The sequence below is a fragment of the Protopterus annectens genome, chromosome 1.part1 (assembly GCF_019279795.1).
Source record: "Protopterus annectens isolate FY-2018-M chromosome 1.part1, PAN1.0, whole genome shotgun sequence".
Lineage (NCBI taxonomy): Eukaryota > Metazoa > Chordata > Ceratodontiformes > Protopteridae > Protopterus > Protopterus annectens.
Genome location: NC_056726.1, coordinates 1,842,141,750 through 1,842,163,932, shown reverse-complemented (window position 1 = coordinate 1,842,163,932; position 22,183 = coordinate 1,842,141,750). Strand labels below are relative to the sequence as shown.

The following is a 22,183-nucleotide window of genomic DNA, read 5'->3' as shown; positions in this document are numbered from 1 at the left end:
TCATACTCGGAGACATCTTTCCCTATTAATTGTAAATATGAATCCCAGTTAAGGAATCCCAGCATCAGAAGTATAGCTGAACCAGCAATTCATCACTGTAATAAGCTAATCTTAAGTACATTATTATTAGAGTTACATCTACATCCCCTAGCTCTTGCATTCAAGCAAAAAAAAAAAAAAACATTGCATGTTCCTTCTACAGGCACACCAACCAGGTGGCCAGATGTGCAACACCCCCCCACCCCCAAGCCAGACATTCAGGTCCTGTTTCTGTGTCTCTGCCCCAACCTTCATTTAACATACCCTGCCTGCATGGAGCAGTACACAGCTAATGAATTAGTTAAAAAAATTCCCCTTTACAAACTGTTGCTACACTTTATACCCTGTCTGCATAAGTACTCCAGTTTAAAAAGGTTTAAAAAAGTAAACATATCTCCTTTTTAAACTGTAGCACACTGCTTACAATCAATTTACACCAGGCCTGGCAACCGTGTCCCTTAGGAACAGACTTAGCTTATAAATGCATGGCTCCCAATGTCTTATTTCGGTACAGGATATAATTATTCTTTTGGGAAAACCGGGCTAGGCGTAGGAAGTACCCCCCTCCAGTTGTAGCCTAGTAACAGTCTATGAATCTATGCAAAATCACAGCTGTCATTAACATGCCAGATGACATCCATATCCTCCAAGAATGCCTTATCAATGCAAATTCACGGTGTTAATACAATAGACTAAAGCTCAACAACAGAAATGGGAGCATTGTACTCTCTGAGATAAAGAACACCTCTGCAACTATCACATAAATGACACCTCCCTCAGAATTGATGGCATCATTATTAGAGACTTGAGCAAGTTTGTGGGCAATGAACTGTCCTCTGAAAACATGTATCAACTGCAGATAAAAATAATTTTACCCAGCCCAGCTAATTACTAAAGTAATATCTTGCAAGTGCAAGGAAGTTATTTCCCCCTACTTCACCCTCATTGTATTGATAATTGAATGTAATACCACATTTTATCCCTGTCTATTCAAGCACATGGCTTATTCCTAAAAATTAATAGCATTTTCAAGAAGGAAAAAAAACTCAGGTATGAGTCCTTGAAGCTACACAGACTATATAAAAGGTCTGGCAGATTATTCTCTCTCCTATTGGCTTATCCTTGGTGATATCTGCCTGGAAGTTTTAAATAACTGATTGTTAACAACCCAGAGGTGCTGACATTATAAAAAAGGATTACTGAAATCTAAAAAGGGACACATGAGCATAAATTAGAAGTAGTGTGTTCAGTGGTCCAGTACAGAAAACTATACAGGACATTTTATACTGAGCAGGGCTAGACTTCATGCCTCTTCCTCCTCCTAACTGTAGTAAAACAAAGTCCTTTTTTGTATATGAGGTTACTAGACAGCTTCTATAATGAAGTATGGCATGTGAGATTAGAGGAGATTATATCTGGCAAGGTGAGAACAAATTTAAACAAAGTCATTTCCTTGTTGTGTGACCAAACAGAGCATTGATGAAAATGAACCCAGGACTATAAAGAGACACACACACACACACACACACATGCACACACACACACACACACACACACACACACACAAACTCTCACATGCACACATACACTCACACACACACACACACACACACACACACACACACACACACACACACACACACACACACACACACACACACACACACACACACACACACACACACATAAACATGCCAGAGTGCTATAAGATTGTATATATCCCTCTTTACTGTTTAGTGCATGTCTTGTTTCAGTCTTACTAGTTGACAGTAATGTTTGTATTTGGATTGTATAGAAGGTCAGATGCATGTTAAAATGTAGTTGTATTTATGTGTTTATTAGTAATTTTATTTAATGTTTACAGGGATTTAGGCTGGAATACATATAGATAATAGAAGATGCGATAACTGAAAAGTAACATACAGTACAGATAGGTACATTTCAAGAACACCACAAAACAAACCAGGCTGCATAACAATTGGTATATAAACCAAAAACCAAAATGAACCACAAATTCCACTTGGTCGATGGATGCAAGATGTAGGGCAATCAATAAAAAGCATTTTAGCATTAAAAGAGCTTTATTACGCTTTCAAATGTAAGACAAAATAGCAAAACTCAAAGTTTAAATACCCCTAATATCCATTCACATTTTTCATATAATTTACATTTAATAATTAATTCAGCCATTAAATCAATTTTTTCTAAAAGGTACAGAACAAAATGCACAATTTTACAATACATTATAAATACTAAAATACTTTTTAGCTATAAAATTATCATAAACATAATAACTTTCTTTAACTTTTAACCTCTTGTCTCTTAAAAAGCATTTTATATTAATTGAGTCATTTAATCCCAGGGGTTCATGTGCATTCAACCTTATCTGCCACTTGGTTTCTATACTAATTTATTTTTATAATTACCACCCCTCAAATCCCAGGGTACTTGCTCAATAACAGAAAACACATTTTTTTTATATCTGTCACAAGAAACAGTGTACTTAAATAAGGAATTATTGCTGTCTTTTGTCTTGATACAATGTAAATGCTCTTTAATTCGTTTTTCTAAAGTATGTGTTATCATTCCTATATAATAACTTTGACAGCCTGAATATATCGCTGTATAAATAATGCCAGCTAATTTCCATGTAAATTTTCCTTTTAATTGTATAACATAATTTAAGTGTCCAATAAAACTATTAGTAGTAACATTAATAAATCTACAAATTTTACACATACCACAACTAAATATGTCTCTGTCTCTAACAGTATATGGTAAACTAATATGTGTCTCTTTATGTTGTAACATCTTTTTTATGCATATACTATATTCATAAACAAATGTAGGTTCACTTGTTATAGTCTTAGAGAGTTCATAATTAGCTTGTAACAACTTCCAAGTTTTCTTTATAATATTTTGGACATTTATAATATCTATAGACATATCTACCAAAAAAATGGACCTTTTTAAAAGTTCTACTATTACTGTGCTATACTAAACTAATGCTTTTTATTGACTGCCCTGCATCTTACATTTCAAGAATATGCTTTTAGTAATCTTGCCTGAACATGGAACTATGCATTATGCTGTATGCAAGGAGATTGTATATTACTTGCTTTCATTGTTAACTTAAATGATGCATCATGTTTTGTTACTGCATCACAGTTTGACTTTGCACCTTTAAGTGCAGAAGATAAATTATTCTGTAATTTTCTGTAACATAATTACCAATGCAGTCATCTAAAAGTTTCATATAACTGTCTTTGTTGAGACTGTTAGTCTGTCCCATTTCATTTTAGTTTTTATCTGTTTTTTTATGACAGTTTGTAATTTTCAAATGAATATTAAATATATCGACGAAAGAAGGTACAGCTCTTAAAAATGTTTTTTGGTTTACTGTGCTTTCTTTTTTTTCAAGGTAACACATGAAAAACACCTAAACATACTATGACAGCCTAAATCCACCCACTGGTATTAGGTAAGTATAGTGTTTTAAAATATAAAGAGCATATCTGCAAATGTAATGTTCCTTGTGACATTAACAATTGTCATATTTGTAGCAACAACAGCTGTAGGGCAACCTGACAGCACAAAGACATAACAAACTGCTTTTGGTGTCTGATCTACACTTAACTCACCTACTATCTAGTAGCCTTGTCTTCAGCGGTAGTATTAACTTGTCAGATGTATGCTAGGCTTCAAGAGGGTATTAAATGATGGTACCAAATGAAATTATATGTTTCCCCCACAGCTACTGAACTGTGGTGGACATAGTAATGTTCGCAGTTATGCCATGTTGGGCTGTCTTACACATGATTCTGCAGTTTACCAGATTGCATGTTGCTAAGTAAGTTGGATGTGACCAGTAACTCAAGTAACTTCTTATATTACTGCCAAACTTTCTTTTTTTTTCAGTATGGAATGGTGTTACATTGTAACCAATCTGTAATAAAGACAGATACTGGATTTTAGGAACTCTCTGCTTGGCTTAACCATAACTTTGTCAGATGCTGATGCCATATGTTGTCATGCATAAAAGTGTAGATGCAGGAAACATCCTGTGCTGTTACAGTTTCTCTCTAGGGTGCACATGCTTTATGATTTGAAATATTTGTGGATTATTAAAGGATCATCAAAATTTACCTAGGGAAACTTTTAGATAAAATGAATAGTTAAGCAGTAACTATATTAACTGTTTGCAGGACTCTGTTTAACCAGGAATGCATAAAGTGCTAGTTAGCATTTGTGCTGTGGAGTCTTTTATAAGATTAACAGCATTCTGTATGCTTTACCTTTTTCACAGGTGTTTCATCCTTTACTACCTGAAAGTATAACTTATGGGATTAACTATCACTGACTGAAGGTGTTTCTGAAATGCAAGCATAACTGAACACTCTGCAACAGTGGATAGGAACTCAGTGGGCAAAGTACTTGAAAAAATGGTGTGATAGAGGCCGTTCCCATTTATAAAACATTTATTGATTTTTATTATTTAAGGTAGTTAGACTAGGCAAAGGACACATTGTCATATTTATTATTTTACAGGTTCATAGGTAGGTACTAGGCTATCGGCCCAAGGGCCTAAGTAATTCTAGCCAACGAGGTTCCCTGGCTTACGCCACCCAAGAAAGTTAATTTCCTGAGCCCCTGTCAAGCAGAGCCACAGAAGTGATCCCCGGGGTGTATTTCATATTTCCCATCCACTCATCAAGATTTTTCTTGAAGAGTGCTAATGAAGAACTTTGCTTGACATAGATGGGTAGCTTGTTCCAGAGTATGGGAAGTCTCTGGGACAGGAATCTATCCTTCCAGCATGTCCTGTTTATTGTGGTGACAAGGTTTAGGTCCCTAGAGCATGTAGCTCATAGGGACTGGGATTTCTTAAGGTGTAGCATGTCCAACAGATCTGGGTTTAACATAGCTTTATATGTTAGGCAGAGATCTCCTCAGAGTATGTGATATGCTACAGAGTAAAGCTGGAGTTTTTTGAGATGGTCGGTGTAGGGCATCTGTTTGAGGCCAGTAATCTTCTTTGTGAGGTACTTCTGTAGCCTTTCCAGCTGCTGCAGATGTCTTGTGAGGTACATTCCAAAAGGGGCATTGTACTCTATAATAGGTCTAATGAGTGCCAAGTAGAAGGGAACAATGACCTCTTTTTTTCCTGGATGAGAACCCTTTTGTGATGAGGTGTGCCACATAGAAGGATTTCCTGACTACTGTGGTGATTTGATTATCAAAGGAGAGACTACTGTCCACCTGGGTCCCAAGGTCCCTTATCACACATTTGGCGTTAAGTAGACTGCCGTTTATGTGGTAGTTCATGGGTACAGAGCTTTTACCAAAGGGGATGACAATGCACTTTTTGGTATTGAGCTTGAGGTCATGCCTCTGACACCAGGTATCTGTCTCAGTGAGGCCCTTCTGTAGGATGTCCACATCATTTGGGGACTCGACTATGGCTCCTAGTTTGCAGTCATCTGTGAACTTCATTAGTCAGAAGCCTTCTGTGTTAGCCTGTACTTCAGAGACGTAGACACCAAACAGGAGAGGTCCCATGACTAAACCCTGTGGTACTCCACTTGTCACTGGTTTGAAGTCAGATTTGGAGTCTGCAACTTTTACAGTGTGGGTTCTGTCAGTGAGCCAGTTGACAACCCATCTTGTGACGTAAAGATTTATACCTAGTTTAGTGAGTTTAGCTATAATTCCAGATTGGCGGATGGTGTCGAAAGCCTTGGTGAGGTCAAGATAGGCTGTGTGAACCACCTTACCCTCATCTACGGCTTTGGTGACTGCCTCAAAGAAGTCAATCAGGTTCAGAAGGCATGATCTGCCTTTCACAAACCTGAACTGGCTAGGGTCCAGAGTTTGGAGGTTACCAATGCTTTTGTTTACGAGTTCCATGGTGATACATTCCATGGCCTTACAGACCAGGCTTGTCAGGCTAATAGGGTGATAGTTCCCAGGATCAGTGGTGGCTCCCCCTTTGTGGACTGGGATAACTGTTGCTGTGCGCCATTCAGTGGGCACAAAGCCTGACATGAGACTATGATTGAACATGGTGCTTAAGTGGGGAGCCAGTTCGTTCTGAAGTTCATGTAAAATGCAGCCTGGGATGTTGTCCAATCCCATGGATGCTGTGTTTTTGGTTTTAGAGAATGCAGCTTTTACCTGCATAGATGTGATTTCAGGGACTCTGCATTCTTCCTGTATAGATATGGGCCCTTTAAGGGGTGAGACGGGGGTAAAGTTAGCAGTGAACCTATCTGCCAAGATGTTGGCAATATCAGTTGGTTCTGTAATTTTCATGCCGTTGTGCTGTAACTCAGAGCAGATCTGGGTGTTGCCATTGCGATTCTTGACATAGCTATAGAATGATTTGTGGTTGCCCTTAGAATCAGTGGTGATTTTGTTTTCATAGCTAGCTTTGGAGGATCTTATAAGGGATCTCAGCTTCTCACTGAAGCTGACCAGGCAGCTCCTCCACTCATGGGATTTTACTCTCTTTTGCAACAGTTTATTCCTTCTGTTGTTGAGGTTGCTTATGGCAGGGGGGCCACCAGATTGGCTTCATTTTTTTGGAAGATAGCATCTTGGTTCTGTTTGGGATAGCACGATCCATGCACTCATGTAAGTGCTTATAGAGTGCATTTGTGTAGGATTCAGCAGTCGTAACTGTATTGTCCATCTGCATGGGTGTCATGAAGTTTGCCACTTCTGTCTTAAGAAGCATGAAGGTGGCTTTGGAGAAATTTTTTACTGTGGTTTTCTTAATGGTGGGTGGGGGCGGGATGCAGATATCTAGGGTTATTAACTTATGGTTGGATCTGACCAATGAGGAGTTGATTTCAGATGTGGAACACCATTCACTCATGTTGATAATGACTAGGTCTACGATATTGTTGCCCCTGGTGGGGGTGTGGATAAGTTGATCCATGGCATTGGAATTTATGAATTCCAGAAAGCACTGAGTGAAGGAGTTGGTACATGAGTCGTTTTCCCAGTTAATGGTGGGGTAGTTGAAATCTCTCATTATTAGGGTGTTTGGTTGAACCCTAATATTTTCCAGTATATCAAGAAAAGAGGAGTGGGAATCCTGGGGCATGGTGGGGGATCTGTAGCAAGCTACAATTTGGATTGCAGTTTTGCCCAGAGTTAGTTGCACTTGGATAACCTCGGATGCATTATGCTGCACAACTAGCCTGGAGGTGTGGATGTCCTTAATGAATATGGGACAACGTAAAACACTTAAAAATCAGCTGGAACTGATCCATAATGACAACAGTACTGTTCAAGTATAGCCAATGCTCAGACGAGTGAAAGAAAAAAAACAATGTTTATTCAATAATACATTAACACATTAACAATACATTAACATAATGTATTATTAAATAAACGTTTTTTTTTTCTTTAACTCATCCAAACATTGGCTATACTTGAACAATACTGTTGCCATTACGGATTCCAGCTGATTTTTGAGTGTTTTACGTTGTCGCTTAATAAATATAGACACACCTCTGCCTTTGGTGTTCTGGTCCAGGTTAGATGGCTGAAAGGTGTGGTATGAGTTATAGCCTGGTAATGCAGGGTGCTCTCTAGAGCCTTGAACCAGATCTCAGTCACTGCACAGATATTAATGTTCTCCATTTTAAGGAGAGCCTCGAGTGAGTGCATTTTGAGATTTAGACTTCTAGCATTGAGTAGCATTACCCTCAGTTTTTGCTTGCCTGTTCCTATTACGGTGGTGAATTTGTTATTTGAACCTTGCCTAAAAAATGCACTATAGGAGCGGCAAGAGCCTTAGCCAGCATCCTGAATCCCAGGGGCGACAGGTGCAGGCCATCTCTGGCAAAGCATCGTGGTCTGTTGACCATGTCGTCCCAGGCAGACAGATACTGGATCCCCTTAGAATGACACTAGAAGCTTAGCCAATTGTTAAAGTCAATCATTTTGTCCTTGTACTCCAGTATAATTCTGGGTGATGGCAGGATGTTACTCAGGGCTAGGGTCATACCTGCCTGGGCTACAAGATCAGAGAGTTCTTCCACATCTCTTTTCATGTAGTCCAGGGAGGTACATCTCAGGTCGTTCACACCAACATTGACAATGACAGAGTCATATTTGTACTTGTTGTGGAGTGACCCAAGTGAGTGGGTTATGTGGCGGATCCTGGCACCTGACAGGCAGCTGACAGTAATCTTCTCCTTGTTTAGCCTGGTGAGTGGGACATCAGTGTGCTTGACTATAGAGTTTCCTATGACTAGTGTGTTGGGTACGTTGGTTTGCCTTATGGGCTGTGTTTTTTTGGCACACTGAGTCTGTGGGCTATATTTCATTTGGGTTGTGTTGGGGGTGAAGGTTGCTTGTGTTTCTGCTTTGGAGGTCTCTGTTACTTGAGCAGATTATTATTGAGAGCCTCTGCGAATGTTTTTTTGTTTTTATGTGTGGATTTTGGTGGTGTAGGTTTAGTGGGACTATGTCATGAGTGTGGTGTGGTGCAAGTGTTTACCTTCTCCTCTTGACTGTCAAGTTCAGTCTTGGTTGGAGAGAGCTTTACCTCCAGTTTGGCTAGATAAGTGCATCTCTCACAGGTTGTGGTGCTGGGTGGTAGGAGGAGAGGGTTATCTGTGTCCATGACGCAATTGCTACATTGCCTCAAGATGCCTAGATTCATCAGATAGACAGGAGAGAACATTGGTAGCTGACCCTTCGACATGCCTGAATAAAAAAACTACTTTCCTCTAGACAAGTGTATAAAGTGAGTACAAGAGCTGTTTTTCTCTAAGCAAGTGAGGAAAGTACAAAAACTGTTTTCCTCTAGGTAAAGAGGAAGGTTGAGTGCTGTAGTAATTTGTAGCTTATTATAATATTATATTATAAGTCATTATTATAGATGGGCTTGCTGTATGATACTGTGATGTTAGCTGCATTTTTAACCTAGCTACACAGAAAGAATGTATTCTGATATCAGATAAAGGATTTCTGGCCCATAGAGTCTATCAGTTCCCCATATTTGTATAAACCACATACCCCTGTTAATCTAATCTGGCACCTTCCCACAAAAGCTTCATGTCTATCCCAAATATTTCTGTATTCCTTGACATGTTTTGACCATACAACTTTCCCAGGAAGGCCATACTGTGCAACAACCATCGAGTATGTCAAAAAGTGTTTATCTGAACTGTATAGTATTTTTCATATACCACTAAATTGTGGATGCTTGTCTTCACATTCTTGTTTTCCTGAAATATGGTAACAACTTGGCTCCCACTGTATTTCTAACTCAAATTATGATCCTGTAGCTTATAAGACTATCACAGGCTATGTTAGAAAACTATAAATACTAAGACCAAGGATGTAGTACCTGAATATTCTCTGCTCTAAGCTAGCTAATATTACAAATATATAAGTACTAAGACCAAGGATGTAGTACCTGAGTATTCTCTGCTCTAAGCTAACTAATATTACAAATCTATAAATACTAAGACCAAGGATGTAGTACTTGAGTATTCTCTCTGCTCTAAGCTACAATGACACTGAAGGGAGGGGGGCAATGCACCTCATATCAGAGCTGCAGGATGCAGGGTGGTTTGCCCTTGTAAAAATTATTTAAAAGTTTAACAAATTTGTTTTGTTGTTTTTATTGAACAGTAAACTTTATTGCATTAAAATATTATCATTGTACATGGCAAATATCACTTTGTCAAACAGTTCAAGAACTGTATAAGAAATCACACAGAATATAATCTTTAACTTCCAATATTGAACAGACAGTTATAAAACAGTTAATAAATAAATAACACATTAGATCCATGTGGGGTGAATGAAACTAGGAGCAAAACAATGAAGGGTGAGCACACTTCTATTTCGAGTGGCATAAATCCAAGGACGACAAAGATTCAGTCCATAGTTCTTCAAGTAAAACCAATTTATTTATGTGCATATAGAACAACGATGGTTAGCGCTTTCGCTTACAGCTTCATCAGACCAGTTGCATACTCTCCATGGAGTGTTTAAATATAACAAAAGGCGGGAACCAACATTGAAAGCTAAAAGTTTAAAGGCATATACTAAAATAATTACCTTAAAACTTTAAAACATTAAAACCATATATGTCAAATAAACATAACACTCTGTGACGTGATTGTAAAAAATACATGTCAAGTAGCGTGTATGGCACTCTGTAGCGTAAAAATAAAGATGTTTAAAAACACATCAATTCACTACAAACCTCTACTACGTCTGAGTGACAATACATCTGATTTCCTACCACATAAACTAAACAAATATATATGTACACAATCACAATTACCCATAGTGTATTCAAATCAACAACAGAGGGGAAAATGATGCCTTTAAACTTTTAGCTTTAGAACTATGGACTGAATCTTTGATTTATGCCAAGTGTGCTCACCCTTCATTGTTTTGCTCCTAGTTTCTACTTTTGGTGTTATAAAACAGTTAATGACTTATACAACTTGGTTTCATTGTAGTGACAGCACTTCCTTTTCTCCAGGTTGCAATGCCTATCATGTGATTAGATCTCAACAGAACCTACATGATACAAATCTGGAACTTTAAATTAATAATCACAATATAGGCAATTATAGAACATTATCTATGACTCCTTCAGGGCATGAAAAATACCTTAATCAGTTAGAAAAGATAACCATGGATCCAAATACCCCATCTATGGGTAACTTCAATTATCTACACATAATATGACAGACATACACTACTAATAACAACTATACCCAGAGATTTCTAGACTTTGAAAATTTTAATACACTTGATCCAAATGACCTGCCTATGAGAGGTGTTAATCTTTTCAGTCATTTACTCTGAAATGTTTATCCCCACAACCCAATTTTTACCTCCTCCTTAGTCAAATCTGATCATCTTGCTTTGATTTTTACATGTTTTACAGCTCCTGATCACTCTCATCCATTCACAGATTATTCCCAAACCATTTAGTTACTATTTACCAATCTTATTGATAAACACACATGGCAAAGCTCTGCAGCAAACTCTGCATATGAATCTAAATAAAATAAAATAGAGGAACAAAAGCACTAAAAATATATGGTTGTCTTGCTGAATTTTTAATTTTGGTCATAGTTGCTGTGCATTATTGTGTCCACCAGGCTGCTGGATTTATTTGTGTTATTTACCTTGGTTGGTGGTTAATTTTTCAAGTGTTTTTTGAGGCATCTATATCAGTATAATGTAAGCATAAGTACATCATCATCAAGTTGATATCCAATAATATCAACCCAGTACAGCTGACCTTCTCCAAGACCTCATACTGATGCAATAAGGTATCATCTAAATAAATCTCTGTGCCATTCCAATGAAAGCACTGAGGCACTATCTTCAAGTAATATAAATACCCATATGCATACAGCAAACCATGCATTTTGAAAGCTAACAATGTATTCATTAGAATTAATTCTTCTGTATGTACCACTGTCTCCACCCTACTCTCCAGCATGCATTCCTGTCAACATACTCAAACTGACTAGGTAAACCTTTCATCTCCTACTGCTACACTTAACCACTAACATACTCTTATTTATTCATATAAAAACCCGAGCTATGTTTAGCTAAATGACATTTTTCTCAATTGTGGTTATGTTTCCTCTAAATATTATAATTTTTTTGTTAAAATCTATATATGTTTTTCTTTGACAATTTTAAGTAATATAATAGCTAAATATGTTTTTCTCATCATCCTGTCCTAACATGTTTGTAATAATTTCAGCTGTGATTATTCTCTGTAACTTGTGGGGCTTTTCCCCTCGGGCCTCCAGTGAAATTGGTCTCTCACCCAGTTGGACTATCCTGGTAAACAAACAAAATAAATAAATAAGCTAAATCTACAGAATAACTTAGCTCCTTCATGTAAAGATAACATATATAACTTGAATATAACTCAAAATCATTCCATTATTTCACAGCAGAGGAAAATGTTCTTTTTCTTCAACAACTGCTTTGCCATGTTTCAACGTTTAATGTACTCGGCCCTATAATGAAGAATGTGCCTACCACTAATCAGAAGCTAACTAACATGCTGAACTTCAGGGAAGCAAGACAAAGACAGGAACATTCTAGCAGACAGAAAAAAGATTGTATGAGCCACTGATGTGCAATAAAACATGAAAATAAACTGTTCTTTACACAAAGTTATAGTTATAGCTTAATCAAGCTCCTAAAAGTTAAATGAACATTTGGTACCCCTTAAACATTACTAATCTTCTCATTTTAAACAATACGTGGAACTTTATATATTAATATATCAAATGAAAGTATTAAAGATATAGTGAAGCAAAAATATACATCACTGAAACATAGTCCTGTCTCAAATGTTTGTATGAATATTTTTCTACTGAAATAATTAGACTTGCTTACTTTTCTAATGTATAGTCAAGGATTCCAACTATTTGAATACATTTATTGGTTCATAGGTGTATATTAGGCTAATGACCACTGGGGTCTTTTTATGCATAGCCATGCATCCTGTTTTAAAAAAGACTTTCAAAAGAAACAAAATTCGGAAATGTTTCTTCAAATACTTTATGTCATATCACCTATGATGCAAGTAAGTAATGTTTATATTTAAAACTTTAAAATGCCTATACATTTTATACCAACAAACTTTCAGACTAATTTATAATGCTACTATTTAAACTCTCAATACTTACATGAACATGTTCTTACCCTATTCTAATTGTTACTTTAGCTTTCAGTTTACTCATTACAGAGTTAGTCTATCTTTGTCATCCATGTTGGGAAATCTCTGACACAACACAAGTCCACTATTGGCAAAGAAGAACACACAATCTACTGACTCATGCCAGCAATAAACTATTTATGTTATTAGGAAACAATTTATCCTACAAACCATATTCTTCCAGAAGTCACCAATCCCATCTGCAAAAATTAAGGATCTTGTCTCAAATCTCACAATTTCTGTGTTCAGGAGATATTCAGTCAAACCCAGCTCAGTCTCAAAACAGGCATATATTATGTTAGCCAATCACCTAGCACATCAAAAATAAAAACCTTAAAAATGATTTCTTTAATGCATGTAGTCGTAATAATAAAACAACTGATCTTGAAGAATGACTGTTATCAGAAAGTCCTCATACTCTTGCTGTATTAGATACCAAAAATTATACTGCAATATGAACAAAAGATTATTGACTTCAACAATTTGCTTAGCTTTTGATGTCATCCAAAGGTGTTCCAATAAACTGAAGTCTGGGAGGACAGGACAGGCAGTCCTAACTACTTTGTCAGAGATGTCCTGCACCTGTCCCCCAAGGCTTTTGTATATTGGCTAAAACCTTGTTAACCACCATAGTGCCTTTTTTTAGGCAACCTCAATCCTCAAAAGTTTCCAACATAACACCACAGAATCTGGATAGCATAAAGGTATTCCTGCTCACTGCTAGGTGCCTTAACATAAAAGCTCCACTCCCTGCAAGCACTCCTAACCTGTAAAACACTGAAATCTGTATTGTTACTGAGACCCGGTGCATGACCACTGACAGCACTTCATCAGTGCAGAGTTTCAATGCCTACCACATGTTCAGGCTCACTGCACTAGATAAAGGTACTAAAGGTGGCAGTGTCTCCATATTTGTAAACAACCACTTTACCTCCAGACTAGTTACACAAGATAATGATTTGGAACTCCTTTCTGTCCAACATACCATTAACAAGACTGCGGGCCTCTACTGAAAACGACATATATCCAGTTGACTAGCTAGCCACAAAAAATAAATAAAATAAATAAAATAAATTATCACATCATGGCTAATTCTAGGACCCCCTTGTTTACTTACTCAGCCCATAATGCCTTAATAATTAATATGGAGTCCCTAAGCATTGCTCAACTTCTGAGAGACTTGCTTGGCTACAATCACCTGCATTAGAAGCTGAAGTTAAGTACAAACTTGCAGTTTTAAAAGTACTGTTTTTCATTTTTTCTGCACCTAATTGTGTGTTTCACTGAATAGTGTGTGTGTGCTGTGTCTCTATCTCCAGTTTGTTCCCACCCACCCTCCTTGTTCTTGTTTTGGTGTTAGTATTGGTGGCTCTGGAATTGCCTGCCCCTCCTGTAAGTCTGTATTTGACCACTCCTCTTGAGTCCATCTCATTTGCTCACTTAACCGAATACAGTGAGATCCTATTTTGAGTCTAGTGTTCACTCTACATAATACAGAGAGAAGATTTGAGAAGGTCAACCCACTTAAGTTATTCCTTCCTCTCTCCTTGCACTTTACTAACAAAAAAATTGCACTTTATTCATCTGATTTTACTGTATTTGTATTTCCTCCTACTTTATTTTGCTTTTGCCTCTTAAAAATACTCAATTTTATTTATTCTGCTGCATTTATTACTGCTTGGTATTAGCCTGATTAAATTGTAACTGTTATTCTAAATCTTTTGGTTTAAGCACTTGGGCTTCATACCGGTTGTTTTACATTAAGAAGGTTTGTGGTCTGCACTGTTGTGGCAGGACAGGTAGCTTACATCCTTTTAAGCTAGGAATTGCTGATTGAAGGCTCAGTGTCTGCTATTCTAAAAGTGTATTAGTTCTGGTTTAAGCACTTGGGCTTCAGGCCAGTTATTCTACATTAAGAAGGTTTGTGGTCTGCACTCTTGTGGGAGGAGAGGCTGAATTCTGCCCTTCTGATTTAGGAATTTCTGATCACAGGCTTATTGTGCCTGCTTATTTGAACTGTTTCTTTCCAAAGTTGGTGCGCCTTGTTGCTGTAGCATAGGACCAGATTTAGGCCTGCTGAATCTAGCTTTGTTTGTGCAACTTAAGCACTGATCCAGGCCATCTTTTTTTGGAGAAGGTTCCCCTGCACACAAGTAGTGGGAGTGTGCAGTTAGAACTTGTCTGATTGAAGACTGCTGGAACAGGGCTCAGTTTTGAGCTTTTTTCTGGTTAGTTGGGTAACTTGTTTAAATCAGTTTGTTCGTTTTCTATTGTTTTATATATATATATATATATATATATATATATATATATATATATATATATATATATATAAAAATAACTGCACTTTATTCATCTGCTTTTACTATATTTGTGTTTCTTCCTACTTTATTACTAGGGGCATTGACTACAACTCTGAACTGAGATATATAACAATAAGAATCCTTTTCTGTGCTTTTAAAGTGTTTTTTTTATTGCATCTGCTTTATTTTCTGAAAAAAAAATATATATATATATATATATATATATATATCTGCATATACTTGTTTCCTGCCTTTCTAAGCTAGTATAGTCCAGTTTTCAGGTTAGTGCTGAATTCAGGGCTGTGTTACAAATCTCTGTGTTTGCCCATATCTTACTTGGATAGAAGAAAGTTTCTCTGTTCACTTGTGAGAGAGTGGAGCTTTGAGCAGCCTTTCTGTCCCTGGAGGAGTAGTTTCAGCCCAGAAATTAGTAGTTTATTGGCCATTTTGGACTAATTTCTATCTCTTTCATTTCCCCGCTATAAAAACTGCATTTGCCTAGTTTTGCACGCTGGGCAGCGCCAGTTAGCTAGGGTATAACTATTCCCAGCTCCACAAAGTCTCCTCTTCAATTTTTCCCTTAGAACTAGACAAACATTCAACTTAAGCACTCAAGCCATTCATTTCTCAGCCTGGCACTTGCTCAAAACTCATAGCAAGCACTTATAAACCCTAGCACTAGACCCCCCTCTATATTGTACAGAAGGACAAGGCTCTCTATTCGACCTTACCAGCTATTCAATAAAACAGTTCACTGTACCTATCCAGGCATGTCTAAAGGGCAGTTTCAGTTGTACTCTCCAGTCCAACTGGTGAATCTGAGCAATTTGAGGCAATGTTACAACTGCCTCATGTACACAGACAACCCTCTCCTCCTACCACCAAACACTAATACATGCGAGAGATGCAATTATACAGCCAAACTGGAGGCTAAGCTCTCTCAACCCAAGACTGGATCAGACAGTCAAGAGGAGAAGGGAAATACTGGCATCACACCACCAGTCTCACATAGATCCAATAAACCAGCACTGGCAAAAAACACACATAAATACTCAAAAACAAACTCGGAGGCACTAAATAAAAATCTGCAAAAGCAACAGAGACCTCCAAAGCAGACATCCAAGCAACCTCCACCCCCCAACACAAACCATGAAACACATACTTCACAAAACCAGCATGCCACACAATCACAGCCCTTAAGGATACCCAACATACTAGTAATAGGTGACTCTGTAGTCAGGCACACTGACGTCCCACTCACTAGGCTGAATAAGGAGAAGATTACTGTTAGCTGCCTGTCGGGTGCCAGGATCCACCACATAACACAAGCACTCAGGTCACTCCAGAACAAGTACAAATATGACTCTATCATTGTCCATGTTGGTGTGAATGACCTGAGCCGTACCTCCCTGGACTATATGAAAAGAGACATAAAAGAGCTCTCTGATCATGTAGCCCAGGCCGGTATGTCCCTAACCCTGAGTAGCATCCTGCCCCCACCAAGAATGATACAACGGCATAAAGAAAAAAAAATATCAATTTCAACAATTGGCTATGTTTCTGGTGTCATTCAAAGGGGATCCAGTGTCTGTCCACCTGGTATGACATGCTCGACAAGCCACGCTGCTTTGCTAGAGATGGTTTGCACCTGCCACCTTTAGGCTTTCGGATACTGGCCAAGGCTCTTGCCATCCCCATCGTACCTTTTTTAGACAAGGCTTGAAAGACAAACCCACCACCATAAATAGCACAAGTAACAAAAATGTGAGGGTAATGCCACTCAATGCCAGAAGTCTAAACCTCAAAATGCATGCACTTGAGGCACTCCTCAGTATGGAGAAAACCGATATATGTGCAGTAACAAAAACCTGGTTTAAGGCTCCAGAGAGCACCCCAGCACTACCAGGCTACAACTCATACCATACATTTTGGCCACAGAACCCAGACCAAAATACAAAAGGTGGGGAAGTATCCATATTCATCAAGGATACCCACACCTCCAGGTTAGTGGCACAGCACAATGCTTCAGAGATCAACCATGTGCAACTAACAATGGGCAAAACTGCTACTCAAATTGTAGGCTGCTAGAGAACACCCACCATGTCCCAGGACCCCCATTCCGTGTTTCTGGAAACACTGGGAAACATAAAGTCCTACCAAACACACTACTATTGGGTGATTTCAGCTACCCAAACATTAACTGGGAGAACTACTCAAGTATTAACTCCCTTGTCCAACATTTCCTAGAATTTATAAACTCAAACACCCTGGATCAACTGGTCAACACTCCCACCAGAGGTGATAACATATTGGACCTGGTCATCACCAACATGGGTGACCGGTGTTCCACAGTGGAGGTCAACCCCTCGCTGGTTAGATCTGACCATAAACAAATCACTTTGGATATCCACATTCCACTCCCACACCCAGACAAGGAAACCACCATGAAAAACTTTTCAAAAGCAAACTTCACATTACTTAAGACCGAGGTGGAAAGGTTCAACACCCTCCTTGTTCTTGTTGCTAAAGAATAATGCTATCCAAGCTGCAAAATCCTTTACTAATGCATTCTACGGGCACCTACAAGAATGCATGGATCGTGCTATCCCAAGCAAAACCAAGAATCACTCCTCCAAGAAAAGGAAACCAGTCTGGTGGACCCCTGCCATAAACAAGCTATACAATAGAAGGAGGAAACTAGTACAGAAAAGAGTAAAATCCCAAGAAGGGAAGACATCCCTGATCAGTATCAGGAAGAAACTACAATCCCTCATAAAATAATCCAAGGCGAGCTTTGAAAGAAAAATTGCCAAGGACTCCAAAGATAACCACAAGGCATTCTTAAGCTATGTCAAGAATCTAAGTGGCAATGCTCAGATCTTCTCAGAGTTAGTGCAGAATGGCACAAAATACACTGAACCGACTGATATCACCAACATCCTGGCAGACAGGTTCAGCGCAAACTTCACCCCACTCTCACCCCCAAAAGGGCCCATAACCACACCAGAAGAATGTAGAGTCCCTGAAATCACAGACACTCAGGTTAAAACAGCCCTCTCCAAAGCTAAAAACATAGCATCAGTGGGACCGGACGGTGTCCCAGGCTGCATCCTACATGAGCTCAAAGATGAACTAACCCATCACCTAAACACACTGTTCAAACACAGCCTCTCCACAGGCTACATACCCATAGAGTGGCACACAGCAACGGTTATTCCGCTCCACAAAGGTGGAACCACAACAGACCCCGGGAACTATTGCTCTATAAGCCTGACTAGCTTGGTCTGCAAGGCTATGGAGCACATCATCATGGAACTCATTAACAGAGACATTGGGAACCTCCAAACACTGGACCATACCCAGTTTGGCTTTGTTAAGGGCAGATCATGCCTCCTAAACCTGGTGGACTTCTTTGAAACAGTTACCAAGGCTATAGATGAGGGAAAGGTGGTACACACAGCCTACCTAGACCTTGCTAAGGCCTTTGACACCATTCCCCATTCTGGTATTATAGACAAGCTCACCAGCCTGAACATAAACCCCTACGTCACAAGATGGGTTGCCAACTGGCTCACGGACAGAACCCACATGCTGAGAGCTGCGGGAGCTAGGTCAGACTCTAAACTGGTTAAAAGTGGCATTCCCCAGGGCTCAGTCCTAGGACCCCTTCTGTTCAGTATGTACTTCTCAGAAGTACAGGCAAGCTCAGGAGGACTATGGCTGACCAAGTTCGCAGACAACTGCAAACTAGGGGCTATAATTGACTCTCCGGCTGACAGAGACATCCTCCAAAAAGGTCGCACTGAGACAGATACCTGCTGTCAAAATCATGGTCTCAAGCTAAATGCCAAAAAGTGCATATTCATCCCCTTTGGAAAAGACAAAGTACACACAAACTACCACATAGGTGGTAGCCCCCTAAATATGGAAAATGTCATAAGGGATCTGGGGACCCAAGTAGATAGTAATGTCTCCTTTGATAATCACATTGCCAAGGTGGTTAGAAAATCCTTCTATGTGGCCCACCTAATCACAAAAGACTTTTCATCCAGATCAAAAGAGGTCATTGTGCCCATCTATGCATCACTCATCAGACCCATCATAGAGTACAGCGCCCCATTTGGGATGTACCTTACAAGACACCTGCAACAGCTGGAAATACCACAGAAGTACCTCACCAAGAGGATCTCTGGCCTCAAACAGATGCCCTATGCAGCTCGACTGAAGAAACTCCAGATGTACTCAGTTGCATACCGTCTACTCAGAGGTGATCTCTGCCTGACATACAAGGCCATGTCCAACCCAGAATTGATGGACATGCTCCACCTAAAGAAAATCTTATCTCCTCGAGCCACACGTTCTAGGGATCTAAACCTCACCACAACAATAAACAGGACATGCTGGAGGGATAGATTCCTATCCCAGAGACTTCCCATGCTTTGGAACAAGATTCCAATCTACATTAGGCAGCGCTCCTTGCTAACACTCTTCAACAGAAACCTTGATGAGTGGATGGGAAACAACAAGTTTACCCCGGGGATCACTTCAGTGGCTCTGCTGGACAGAGGCACAGGGAACTAATATATGTGGGCGGTGAAAGCCAATACATTCTGGCTAGGCTTATAAATGCCTTCGGGCAGATAGCCTAGTACCTACCTATGAACCTATGATTCTCATAGGGAAATTCAACTACCCATCAATTAACTGGGAGACATATACATCCAACCAAGGGTAATAACACTTATGGACTTGGTCCTCACCAGTATGGAACAGCCCTGCTTTTTTACCAATTGTATCTCCTTCATTCATTAAATCAAACCACAGATCAATCAAATTTACCTTAAGGCTAAAGCCAGAAACATCCCCAATGTCTCAATATTCAGAGAGTATATCAAGGCTAAATAAAAAAAAGCACAAAAAAAAAAAAATGCTACGAAAACCACAGATCAGTGACCACCAGAGAGTTTTAAAATCTTTATTCTCTCTCTGACATCTCAGCAGTAATGTCTTCAAGGCGGATGCCTTGAAGGCATTAATGCCGAGATGTCAGAGAAAGAGAATAAAGATTTTAAAACTCTGTGGTGGTCACTGATCTGTGGTTTTCATTATATCAAGGCTAATCTACTGAAACTGAGTGATGACCTGGATAAATTTAACATCTCCTTCCAGTTAAGTGACCCTGTTGATTATACAGAATCTGTTACCTTCAAATTCTATGCACATGTGAATGGCTGCATAGATGTATCTGCCCTCCTCTGAAGAAAATAGAATGCAAAATTCAACAATAAACCCCTAAAGTAGAACTCAAATACAAAAAGGCTGTATAACAAAAAAAAAGATTATTGCATGCAAAAATAAATGTAATTCTCAAGATGAAAAAAAAAGCTTTTGCTAAACTTAACAGGGATCTCTGGACCCTGATCAAATCAACCAAGGCCAAAAATAAGGTAAAAATAGTCTCCTATGCAATGGACCACAACGCCTTCTTTAACTATGTTGGAAGACTTAGAAACAATGCCCAGCATTGCACAGAGCTAATAGTAAATGATACCTTACATTTGGACCCAGAAGACATAGTCAGTCAACTACCAGATAAATTTAGCTCTAACTCAGCCCTCTCTCCCTCCTACATTTCCACATCTCCTGCCCACATCTACAACACTCCCTCAAATCCCACATTAACAGTTCCTTTAGGTTCTATAGAAGGACAAAAAACAGCCTCTATGGGGCTGGATAACATACTGGGTTGTTTACTTGCCAACCTGAAACAGGACCTTCCAGTTAAATGACCCTGTTGATTATGCAGAATCCTTTACCTCCAAATTCTGTGCACAGATACTATTCAATGTCAGCCTCCAAAAAGACTTTGTACCTGATGATAGGAGGACAGGGACTTTCATCCCCTTGCATAAAGTCAGGAAGTAAATGGACTCAGGAAATTTACCAGCTTCACCTGTAAGACTACAGAATTGATTGTTAATGAATTCATAAAAGACATAGGTAACCTACAACCTCTTGATCCAAGCCAATTTATATTTGTCAAATGTAGATCCTGCTTATTTTGCCTGGTTGATTTCTTTAAGAAGGTTAATGAAGCAGTGGATGATGGCAAATCAATACACAGTGCATATCTAGACCTTGCAAATGCATTCAACACCATCCCACTCTTAGGGATTGTAGATAAACTCTCCCACTTAAATGTAAACCTGTAAGTATCTCATTGGACAGCAAACTGGCTCACAAATAAAACCTGGGAAATTAGGGTGGGCAGTTCCACCTCCTTCAAAAGACCTGTCATTAATGGTGTGCCCCAGAGTTTAGTCCATAGGCCACTACTTATCAGAGGTCAAAGTAAATGTTAAGGGTTTATGGCTGATTGAGTTTACAGGTGACTGTAAATTTGCTGCCATCATAAACTCCCTGTAGTACCCCAATATCCTCCAAGAGGGCCTTTCCCAAACTAATAGCTGGTGTCAAAAAACACAGAATAAAACTGCCTTTCCCAAACCAATAGTTAGTGTCAAAACTACAGACTAAAACTAATTATTTAGAAATGTATAATAGTTTTGTTTGGCAAAAAAAGAAGTCCGTTGTAACTATCACACTGACAACACCCCTAAAACTGATCAAGTAGTTAGGGACCTGGGAACCTATGTAGACAGTGGACTGTCTTTCGATCCCCATATACTCATTATTGTAAGAAAGCATTGGTTTTACTGCAGAACTTATTACTAAGGGTATGGCGTCCAGGTCCTGGCATGTAATCATTCCACTGTATTCTTCACTCATTAGAATGATAATTGAGTATAATGCTACCTTCAGTATGTACCTGTCTAAATAGATAACACAACTTGAATGCCCATGACAGATTTTTACTAATAAAACCAATGGCCTAACTCATAAAAAAAATATGATGACCATCTCAAAGCTTTGCCCCTCTTCTCTGTGTCGTACAGGCTACATAGAGGCAATCTCTGCTTCATGTACAAACCCTATCCTGTCAGAACTACTGGACATTTGCAAATCCAATGAGGGCATAAATACTCACTCAGTATATCTTAATCTCTTTTGCTACATAAAACATGTTGAAGAGACAGATATTATATTA

The 22,183-nt window shown here is 38.9% G+C and overlaps 1 protein-coding gene across 1 annotated transcript in view; it reads right to left on the bottom strand.

Moving 5' to 3' along the window:
* GLP1R (glucagon like peptide 1 receptor) overlaps positions 1 to 22,183 on the bottom strand; it is a 3,029,130-nt gene that overhangs the window by 854,102 nt on the left and 2,152,845 nt on the right. The window lies entirely within an intron of this gene.